At 43.5% G+C, this 11,874-nt stretch overlaps 1 pseudogene; it reads left to right on the top strand.

The window, feature by feature from the left end:
• The first annotated feature begins 10,670 nt into the window (after positions 1-10,670).
• LOC126508815 (40S ribosomal protein S15-like) lies at positions 10,671-11,159 on the top strand (annotated as a pseudogene).
• Positions 11,160-11,874: the final 715 nt, after the last annotated feature.

Here is an 11,874-nt window from a genome sequence, read left to right as displayed (position 1 = left end):
ACAGCTCTTTGAAGTGGTTGAAGATTATCTGTCTATGCAGAATATAATCTCTATGTATCTAAAGAACCTGATTAGTCTAACTATAAGTATGACAAACATAGATGACTATTGATCTATAATTCTTAATACCTATATAACTTAAAGACTAAGACAATAAACTACTGTGCAATAAATGAGGACTATGACCTCCAAATGTAAACAGTGTATAAGTATCTTGATCAGAGGGAGAAATGTACACTGCAATATGGTAAATATATATCAATATATAAAAGTGTTTTAAACAAAGGTAGAAGCATGCATGCATACAATATTCAGTGTAATTTAACTTTGTATCATATATAAGAATCTATAACAACATAATTGTCTATAAATAATAACTCACAAGTATTCACTCTATTACTCACTATTATTATTAGTATGAGTAAGCTCATACCTATCTATTGTCCCATCCAATATTCTCTCTTCTTTGAGAGATCCCTGAGCTTATAAAATTTCCTCCCAAGCCCACAACTCTATGCCAATCATAATCAGACCCTAAATGATGTCCCTAGCCCTGAGGACAAACTTTGTTGGGAAGGGGGACGTCATCTTCTAGAATTACTTCCAGCTGTCATGGGGGCAACATTCTTTCTATGGGATCCTGTGAAAGTAAAATGGTGGTTAAGTTTCATGATTAATGTCTGGTATGATTGTAAATAGTCTCTGAGTATTTTGTGAAGGTCTGGCCAGAACATTGTAAAAATACGCACCATTTCAGCTAACCAAGTTGGAACCGTCTTGTGCAGTTGGTACCCAAAACAGGTCTTGTAGTAGCGCTATCAGCATCATGACGTCATATCAACCAGGTGGAGTTGTGGGGTCCCATTTTCTTTCTGAATACTTCAAAAATTACTGCAGGAAAATTTATTGTTCATTGCAGAAAACTTAAGCATTATTTATATATATATTATATATACAGACATATATATTCAATGAAATGTATGATAAAGACAAAAATAGATATGAAGATAAGTAAATTTTTTTCTAAATTCTTTCTTCTTTCTCTCCCATACCAGATGGTTTCTGACATGAGACAGAAACTCTGAATTTTTTCTTTTAACAACATGCTTGGATTTAAAGAAGGACAGAGCCATTGTCCAACTCCAAAACCAGCTCTATATATTCATACATACATACATACATACATACATACATACATAAATGTATACATTCTATCATTTGTATTTACAAACCATATTTGATTTTATTGATGATTCTTATTGGGTAGTCACTTTTCCATCTGTCATCATTCAAATGGCCAGGGTCTCTTGAATTTTCGAAGAGGAGTGTTTTTCTTCAAAGTCGAGAACAGAATCCTGCCCCTATCCTATATGCTTTCCATACCCACCTGTATGGGTACCATCATTGTGGATGAGCTGTCATTTCTCCTTTCCAAAAGGTTTCTCCTCTTCAAACTGAATCTTTATTAATGTTGATGGTATCCATAATTTTTTCCTGTGGAAACAAGAACAAAACCCCTTCCCCAACACAGCACATCTCCTGGCTTTCATTGTGAGGTCAGCACATCCTTGAAATAAACCGGTTGATTTAATTCAGCAGACTTTTCCATTATCCAATGTCTTTCTGTGTTGTTATTCCTTTCTCATTAAGAAATTCAAGGTTAGTAAAGCATCATGTAATCTATTTTGGGGGGCATTTTCCGCCCCTTTTAGTTTATTTAACATATCATTTATATTGATTTGATCTTTTTATAACTGCTTAACCTGTAGGATTGTGTGGTATATCTGTGACATGCTTAATATTATAATAAGCATATAATGAGACATATCCTCAAACGCCACATAATGCATTAAACTTCTTGAATATGGATGCCAATGAGCGATCAGCGGCAGACAGATTATGACATAACGGCACAAAACCAACTTTGCTAAATCAAGGTGGAGAGACCCTTGCACTGGAAGATGAAAAGGACCCAACCCCGTATTAATTTGGGGTCGAGGATATGTCTGTTTTTTTTTGTAGGATGAGGATCAAGCTAGATGGCTTCCAGAACACCTGGTTCAGTGTGTGCCGCAGAACACTAGACCCAAAGACATCATAGCTGCTAAAGCCCCCACGGAGGAGAAAGAATGAAAGTTCGTGGTCCTGCTTTTCTGACCCCACAGAGAGGAATGCCAGAGTGATGGGACCTGCTGCCACCATTCTACACAGCAGATGCCATTCTGCACTGCAGGACATTGGGGTGCTTCCAGATACTTGGGATCCACATAGCCACTGAGAACCTACTGCAACAGCCATGACAATTACAACTTGCTAGAGTCTGAATCCTGTTTACTTTGGAGCCAGACTTGAAACACAGAACTCAGATTGCCAAAGAGGTATTCAGTCTGCTGTTGAAATGTTAAGAAAGCCTGAGAACTGAGATTTCAGTTTTCCCCTCAAGGAAAAAATGGACCGAAAGCCCTCTTCAGATAAGAGGAGGGTAGCCTAAGGGTTTTTTCTGAGGCTCAGAGGCTGGGACAGATGCCTGAAAGCTGCAGTGCATTTAGACTCTTACCCATTACAAAAATATTCTTGTCTTCTGGTTAAAATGAATTTAAGAGAATTGTGATTTTTTAAGTTGTATTATGGTATTGACCTGTTAAATCTTGTATGGTATTGGCCTGTTAATGCTTTAGTTGATTTTAAGATATTAATAGTTAGAAAATGATCAGAACTTGTTTAGGAAAAGTTTGACACTAGTAATGTTCACTATAAGATGTTAATGATTAGAAAATGTTTAGGGCTTGCCTAAGAAAAGTTTGACACTAGAAATGAATTCTTGAATTTTATATGTTTGATAAGACAAATTTAAAATTTGATCCAGTTGGATACTCTAGACCAATTCACAAGTGGGCATTCCCAACCCTGGTGAGCTTCCATTCCTTTAGTAAGGAGATATATTCACCATTGAAGTATGCATAGTACAAAGTATTATCTGCTTGTTTACCATTAGCTAATTGCTAATGAACTCTCTTGACAGAAACCTGGCTCAAAGAAGCAGAGTCCAGTACTTTCTCTCTTAACCCTTTGTTTACAGAGGTTGGCAGTCAAGGACGGGGTTTGATCCTTTTTCTCCCCTGGTACATAAGGCGTGGACTTGCATAAATTAAAGTGCATGTTCTGAAGATGGGAAAGACTGGGACTGGGAATCCCAAGGCAGGCGCAATCATCTGTGCTGTTGCAGAAAAACAGGCTTTATTAAAATTAATAAAAAGGGAGGAATTGTAGAGGCCCAAAGAGGCCAAAGGTCAGAGAGTTGTAAATCAAAGTTCTGTTCTACTGTAAACATGTGTGTCTAGTTGCCAGATCTTGTGTTCCTGAAATAGAGAAGTAATGGGTTCCTACCTAAAACAAAAATCTAAGGATCTAACCAAGTTCTAGTTCCCTTTATGAAAATAACTTGGAATTCCACCCAGGGAGTGCCTTGCCTACAGAGTGTTTGGTCTAGGGAATGAGTGATGAATGTACCCCTTGAGGTATTCCTTTCCCGGTTCCCCAGTGTTAACTCTGTTACATGGGTGACCTTACCACCATCTTAACTGAGGTCATGTGACTTCACCACCATCTTTGAAAGATATGAAGAATGCCTATCTAAAATATATCTATGTACACCTAGAAAATCTAACTAACATGACTACAAGCTTGACTATTATTAATGATTATCCATTAACAACCTGTATACATTACATTTTTACATGAACTGTACAGTCACCCTCAGAAGGATGACCAGCAGGTAAGAAATTGAAGGTGAGGGTGAATTGAAAATGGGTACAAGGTAGCAGGATACAATACTAAATCAAAAAAAAAATCAGTAGCACTCCTGTACATAGATGAAAGAAGGGCTGAGGAAGAAATCAGAAATTGTAATGCTCTATCTGTCCCTTTAAGAGACAAGCCCTCCTCTCACTGAGGCAGGCAGATCTTCCTTCTTGTTTTCAGCCCCAGTCTTTCCTTTCCTTCTCCCCACTTCTCTCCTCCATCTCTCTGTCTGTCTCTGTCTCTGTCTCAGTCTCTCTGTTCTTCTACCCTTCCTCCCTTTCCTCTCCATAACCCACTAAATAAATTTCCACTTCCTCGGCGCGATGTGCCTACCTGTCTTGGTTGTTCACCCACCGTGTGGCTCTGTGCCTTGGTCCCATGGGCCGCATGGTGCTCCCTGCCAGGGACTCGTTGCCCCTCATAGCCCACAGGCTACTCTGGGATCTGCAGAATTTTATTTCTATCATAACAGAGCTGTATTATTGTTTACAGCACTGTATTTCAATTTATGGACATTTTCTTTTAGGATTAAAAGCCAATACAAAATGTTATCAATAATAGCCACAATGGACTGGGGTTGTTGCTTGGTGGATTTTATAGCTAACACATAGAACTCCCTGGTCTCAATACCTGCAAAAATGACTGAAACCACAAAGTGTTCAGGGATACGGCTCAATGGTATGGCTCTTGTATACATCCCAGTACAGGAGAAAGACAAAAGCCATGTGGACAAATTAGTCACACATAATTTGTTCAGAGCCATTGATCATTAAATTAACTGGAATTGGACATTTTAACAAGTCATGTGCTAGTGAATGGAATTATTCCATAATACACACTAATGAAAGAACTGATTGTGGCCATAAGAATAATATTAAGGGGGCTAGTGGAATGGCTCAGTGGTTAAGAGCACTAGCTGCTCTTCCAGAGGACCCAGGTTCAATTCCCAGCACCCACATGGCAGCTCACAGCTGTCTGTAATTCCAGCCAATCTGGCACCTTTATACCACATGCACATAAAATAAAGTATTTTTTTTAAAAGAATAATATTAAACCTCCTTTGGTCTTGTTATCAGCCAGGGCTTGCACTGGGCACTTATATATTTTTACAACAAAAACAGAATGGTATATTCATATGCTTTATCTCTAGATCACAAAGTGTGTAGAATATTGATAACCACTGTATTTGACCTGATATCTATGCTGGTTGTATGGGGCAAAGGGTATAGTTATATCAACAAATAAAACAGAAAATACAAGGACACTGCAAAATAGAATTAGGAAATTGGAAGGAAGTAGAAATAGATTAAAAACGATAGTGATAGATAGATTGTTTTGTCAGACCCTGCGAGAATGATGCGAACTCGGCTAGTCTCTGCTGTCAGTTCAGAGACAGACCCTGTCTGAGGGGATGATTCCTGTAAAAGGGTTTAAATTCAAGAGTCAGGCAGGCAGGGGAGGGGGAGCCTCAGGATTTAACCCGTGTCCTGGAGATAGGGTCTAATCTGTGGTCTGAGGTGCGGGGAAAGGCGATTGGAGGGAAGGGACGCCGAAGTAATTGGCAGCCTGTGCCTGCAGTGGTCTGTGAGTGCGTAGACAAACTTCAGGGCTCTTCATAGGTCGCCGTTCAGAAAATGGCTGCATTACCATGACCTCGGGTGGGTTTTGGGTCCTCTGACGTCAAAAGGACGCTCACGCCCATTAGACATTTTCTGCTGCTCCTGGGTAAGGGGAGGGGGTGTGCGGTTTCAACCGGTTTGAGCCAGACAAGGCTTTTTCCTCAAAATTCAAAAAAAAAAAAAAAAAAAAAAAAAAGAAGCCGCTTAAAACAATCGTTGCCAAGGTGACCAAGCATCAGAGGCCTTCCCTCCCCCGCCCTCTCTCTAAGGCTAGCAGGGGTCCATTCAGTTTTTTTTTTTCGCTGCTGAATTTCAAAAGAAAGGACCTGCTCTTTGATTTTTAAATTTCAATTTGGAAAAGAAAACGGCTCTAACCTCTACAAGAGAAAACATTGCTAATTTCATTATGGGGATTTAGTTACTATAGGATAAGCCACTCTTCTTTTTATATTCAGAATATTGTTTTACTCCTAGCAGCAGATTAGAGATTTCCCCCCCTATAACCTAGAGTTTTCCAATTCTCCTCAGATATTGATTGTAGTTTAAAAAAAATTAACTAAATTCTTGCCCTGCCAACCCGAGAAGTACAGATCTCTACCGATTCTGGGCTCAGCCCCCCCCCCCAGTGCCCCTTTCCCAACCCCCTCTTCAGACGCCAGCCACAGTAGTTACCTGTGCATGTGACCGGGTTATAAATCAGAGAGGTTTCCATGACTACCCCTCAGGTTCTACGGTTTACTAAAATAGCTTGGAGTAATCAGAAAACAGTTTACTTACAAGATTATAGGTTTATTACAGAGGACGGAAGTTAAAAAACAAGACACAGTGGAAGGGAGCGCCCAGTCACTTTTCACCTGTTTCCCAGCTTTGAAGTTCTGAGGTCTGTCTGCGTGCATGGTCACGAAACCCTTGCCATCAATAATTAAAACACCCTCCAGCCCCTCACGATCCCCTGCCGTGGGGGACTGGTGTGTAGAGATTGTGGACAGGATTCGTTAATAGTGCAGTGCTTTCTCCAATGCGGAGGTCGAAGGCAAGGGTGAGCCTCGAGGCGCGAGAGCGGCTCGGTTCAGGGAGAAGCGGCGGGTTTGACAGCGGGAAGCCCGGGTGCTGGCCACGGGATTTGGAAGCGGCCCCGGCTGCACCCGGAGCCGTGGGGAGCGCAGCGTGGCCGGGGCGGGAGCGTGCCCGCTGGAGACCGGGTGGCGGTTGGACCCGGTGTCCCGAGCCGAGCGTACCACCCTCCGGGTGCCGGTCGTTAGCCTGCTGATCCGAAGCCCGACTGTGGAGTCAGGCGCCGAGACGTGGAGTCAGACACCCGGCGACCAGCAGCCTCAGACCCGTCGGACTTGAGCAAAACACGGCCCTCGGGTCCTGTCACACAGCAACACGCTTTCAAAGCGATTGCATACTGGGCTGGTAAAGGCAAAAATCCCCATTCTCCAGGTGTTAATAAAAGAACCAACCAAGAGCCAACTTGGCATTCCTCTTTATTGCTGGTTCGCCAATTCTATCAATTCTATCGTAGGGAGATAATTCAGGGCCTGTAATTGCCGTCTAAGCACATTATTAGCAAGGAAAACCCGTTGAAGTTTAGGACTGCTCACTAAGTGAATTCTGATAAGAGAGAAAACGGGAAATTTTGCACACCGTCTTCAGTCCCAGTTTTGCGGTCACTATGTCAGAGCAGATGAGCTTTTCGTTCAGTTCTGGGGCACCCTCCTACCACTGAGCCTTTCTGAGTTTCTCCTCTAAACATTTTTGGTTTTGTAATGTGGTGGCCTTGGGAATGGAATGCTGCAGGGTTTATGCTGGTTTGGGGGAACCTTCCACCCAGCTACACTGCCTGAGGAAATTTGTTTTGTTTGATTTTGTGTCCGTTTTAAATGCAAGCAAACCCAAAATGTTTTCAGCTCAGTGTACCCATGGTGCCTACCGAAGTAACCGGCTTTCAGTGATTTCAAGGATGAATTTAGAATACCCCTCTCCTCTGCTTTGCACAAGAAATCTTAGTGACTAGACTCAGAATGATAAGTTCAACATGGTTCCTGAGAAGCAGGCTTTGAGACTTAAAATAGTTTGTTTGTCTTACATGGTTCCTGAGGAAAATCTTTGATGAATAAACAAATGTGGAAAAAAGCCTTTAAAAACCCAATAATTAAGTAATTTGTTATTAAATTTTTGCCGAGTCCCTTTTCGGTAAATATGGCAGTAAATAAAGGGAAGGATGTAACTTTACAGGTGTCGGAAATTTTCCTCTTGAACTTTGGATGAGGGACCTGTATTTGCATTTGGCTTTTGACTTACTTTGCCAGAGTTTGGGGCAATGATCCCATCCTTTCTGCAAATTGCCACACCTGATTATCTTTAAGAGGTCATTTTTATTTTTCTCATATATAGATCTCTGCAGGGTAAGTTGATTATATATCAATATGAGAGAAAAATTGTACAGAAGTGGCGAGATGGCTTGTGGGTAAAGTGCTTGTTGCATAAGTATGAGGACCTGAGGACCTGCGGTCGGATTTCTAGATCCTGTAAAAGCAGGACGTGGTGAAGAATACGTTAGCCCACTGCAGGGGGTAACAGAGGGACAAGAGGATTCCTGGGGCTTAATGGCCACCCAGTCTAGCCAAATCAGTGATATCCTGGGAGAGAGAGAGAGAGAGAGAGAGAGAGAGAGAGAGAGAGAGAGAGAGAGAGCCTGTCTTAAAGCTGAAGGGATGGGGGTGGGGGTTGTTGATACCCTAAATTGACCTCTGGTCTCAATATGGGTCTGTGTGCGTGTGCAAACACACACACACACACAGAGACATGCACGCATGTGCCTGTGCGCACACACACAAGACAGACAGACACTAGAAAAGACACTGTTAAATAAAATGATTTTCTATATGAAAAGCATTTTCACATCTGTGCGTCATACTGTACCTGGTTAAATCACGGCTGGAGAACATGATTAGAAGTGTGTTGATTAGGACCAGATATGAATGATCCTTTGCCGCCCTGGACAAAGTAATTGCTCCTAGGCAGCAGCCACTGATTGAGAAAGCATTGATGGTGTGAGCTTGCTTGTGCTTACATCTTCGGCTTGTGTTTTTGTTGTTTGTTTTGATCTCGCTCTTCTGGATATTATCATCATTATTTTTGTCTGATCTCCAAACTGGGGAGCTGGGAAAACCGAGTCCTTCAGAGCTCGTTATAGAACGGCTTGGAATGCGTGAAGGGTATGTTTCAGAGACACTAGTTCTGGTGCTTGGAACCAGACTGAAGGTGCTCTGAAACTGCAGGAAAGGGCAGGCAGATCCACGGCTTACTCAAAATGTAGTCTGCTGGGGACTTAGAAGCAAAACTCTCTTTGTAAACTTTAGACATTTTTAACAACCATTAATTGCAGTAAACTTAGTCATATATACCTTGAAATTTTAGCTTTTAAAACACACTTTAACCTTTAGTTTTCTTTATCTGTCTAATATATAATCTTTTAAAAAAGGCCTTTAGTCTGAGGTGTTCTGTGTGGTTGGCAGAAAGGCAGGTGTTTCACAGTGAGAGGAAGGGGTTTAAAAGTTAGACAGGGCAAAGGTCAGCTGAAACTAGCTTGAGTCCGCACAGTCTTTTCCATATTGCATTGTCACACCCAGTGCCATTTAAACATTTTGGAAACCAGGCATGCCGGTACACACCTGCAGCACAAAACTAGGGGGCTAAGGCAGGAGGACTGCGAAGTTGCGATCAGTGTGGACCAAACCCCAAGACCTTGACCGTTTTAGAGAACAAAACAGAACCACAACAAAACGAAAACGAGAAAAGGCCAGCGACGTGGCTCAGTGGGTAAAGATGCTTACCAATGAACTGACTTGGTCATCAGAACATCAGAACCCACATGGCACAAGACCCATAGTTGTCATGATTTCCACAAGCCTGCTGCCGTGAGAGTGTACACACAAACTCACTTGTGCGCTCACGGTCAAAAGCATGCGTGCTTCCGTGAGCACCCCCCGCCGCCCCAAAAACCCAATAAATGAATAAATAAATGTTGCCGGATGAGATGGCAACACCTTTAATCCCAGCACTTGGGGGGCAGAGGCAGGTGAATCTCTGTGATTTTGAGGACAGCCTGGACTACTTAGTCAGTTCCTGGTCAGACAGTGTTACAGGGTTACATAAAAATATATACATACATAAAAATAAGTAAACGTTAAAAAACAAAACAAAACCAAGAAGCATCGGACTTCGGGATAGCCCAGGTATGAGTGGGAAGCTGTGCGCCATGTGCGGCTGTCTTCACAACTCTGACCTATAGGACTAAGGATGTGTGCCGGGGTTGTCGGGACCAAGATGCCCGAAGTCACATTAAGCTTGACTTGATTCCTACAAGGGGGATCCTGGGCTGCCATAGTTGTTCCTAAGATAGTACTGCCAGGTGGTGCTGTGAATTGTCCCAAGGGGAGAAAACTGGGAACTAAAATTACTCCCTTTCACCTCTGTGCTCCTATTTTGTCTGCAGAATTACACTGTCAAGGCCCAGAGGTGTTTAGCCTTCTCATTTCATTCACCCGTTTACTGTGCTTATTCAGAGGACGGGAGAAAACAGTTTGCCTAGTGGACTAGTTTCTTATGACAGACAGAAAGAACTAAAGGATAGAACCTGGGAAGGGACCTGGTAAGTGAACTTCAGGGTAAGCGGTGTAGAAAGGGACCACAGTCCCCGTGCTCCCAGAAGGTTGGGATCTAATGTGATCTAGGGTTTTCAGTTAACTTTCTACTTTTGTAACTTTTGGGCTAGGTGCCCTAGTTAAACCGCTGTGCTGACCCCCAGTCCCAATGAAGCCCGGGCTCTTGGAGATAGAATATGTGTCAGGTCCCTCGCCTTAAAGCCTTTGGGGTATTGGTTTCCCGCAGACCTCCAGCTGTTGTGTTGGAACTCTTTGGAGAATGACATGATCCAACTTTGTGTTTGAGTTACATCCCAGTCAGCTTGTCTTGGGACTCTCCAGATGTTCCACACCCTAGTGGGGGAAAACTACTCCTGGTTTGTCTTTGAAATGCTTGTGGCACCGAAGTCAACACGCTATTGTACACTGTATGTAGGGAGTGTGCTACAGTTATAGAGCTGTGGAAGTATCCTGACTCATCAGGAAGCCAGGTTATACTTAGAGCCGCGATAGAGCAGCTCTGGAGGGGTAGAGCCTCAAGAAGTCAGCTCTGGAGGGGTAGTATTATGTCCAGGTTAAATATCACCAAAAAGGCCTTTTCCGAGTCGCCGCCACGATGGCCGAAGTGGAGCAGAAGAAGAAGCGGACCTTCCGCAAGTTCACCTACCGCGGCGTGGACCTGGACCAGCTGCTGGACACGTCCTATGAGCAGCTGATGCAGCTCTACAGCGCCAGGCAGAGGCGACACCTCAACTGCGGCCTGCAGGCGGAAGCAGCACTCGCTGCTCAAGCGCCTGAGAAAGGCCAAGAAGGAGGTGCCACCTATGGAGAAGCCCGAGGTGGTGAAGACCCACCTGCAGGACATGATCATCCTGCCCGAGATGGTGGGGAGCATGGTGGGCGTGTACAACGGCAAGACCTTCAACCAGGTGGAGATCAAGCCGGAGATGATTGGCCACTACCTGGGCGAGTTCTCCATCACCTACAAGCCTGTGAAGCACGGCCGGCCTGGCATCGGTGCCACCCACTCCTCACGCTTCATCCCCCTCAAGTAGCTGTGGCCAATAAAAACTCATCTTCAAAAAAAAAAATCACCAAAAAGGAACTCCGCGGCGAGGCCAGCCTGCTCTACAAGAGCGAGTTCCAGGAAAGCTAGCACTGTTACACAGGAAAACCCTGTCTCAAACAAAACAAACAAAAACAAAAACAAAAACAGAAAAGAGACAGAAATCTTTAATAAATAAATAAATAAATAAAACAGAAAAGAAAAGAAAGAAACTCCCCCTACCAGATGGGGCTAATAGTATTTGAGATCCCTTAGATATCCCACATCCCATTATCCCTAATCTTCAGGCTGCCAGTACAACCGGTGTCCCACTCCCAACAGCCACAGATAATTACCACCATCCATGCCCGCAGAGCTAGCTGCCTGATAACTTCCATTGCCCGCAAACTGAAGATCTGCTCACTGGTCTCATAACTCAGTCCTTTTTAGTCCTAAGTGCCTCAAAGCCAGGTCTAACCACGGCTTGCTGGCTTTGCTATGATGCGGCTTCCCCTTATTTGTGAGGGTGTCCCAACCTCAGACTCCACTCAGTGCTGATGGAGATCCACAGCAAGTCGACTCTCCAGCAGATCGCTGCCGCTGGGACCTGCGTGTGAACCACCCCAGCCAGCCAGCAGTCCCTGTCTAACTTCCCAGGCCATTCCCCCAAGGGCTTCCTACATAATTCACCTAATTCCCCACAATGAGACTTGGTGGTCATGTTGTACTGGCCTCACACCCTGTATTCTCACCATAC

Source organism: Alexandromys fortis, unplaced genomic scaffold (assembly GCF_014885135.2).
Source record: "Alexandromys fortis isolate MF-2015 unplaced genomic scaffold, M_Fortis_MF-2015_v1.1 scaffold_40, whole genome shotgun sequence".
Lineage (NCBI taxonomy): Eukaryota > Metazoa > Chordata > Mammalia > Rodentia > Cricetidae > Alexandromys > Alexandromys fortis.
The sequence above is the reverse complement of the archived record's forward strand: the minus strand, read 5'-3'. Positions and strand labels throughout refer to the sequence as shown.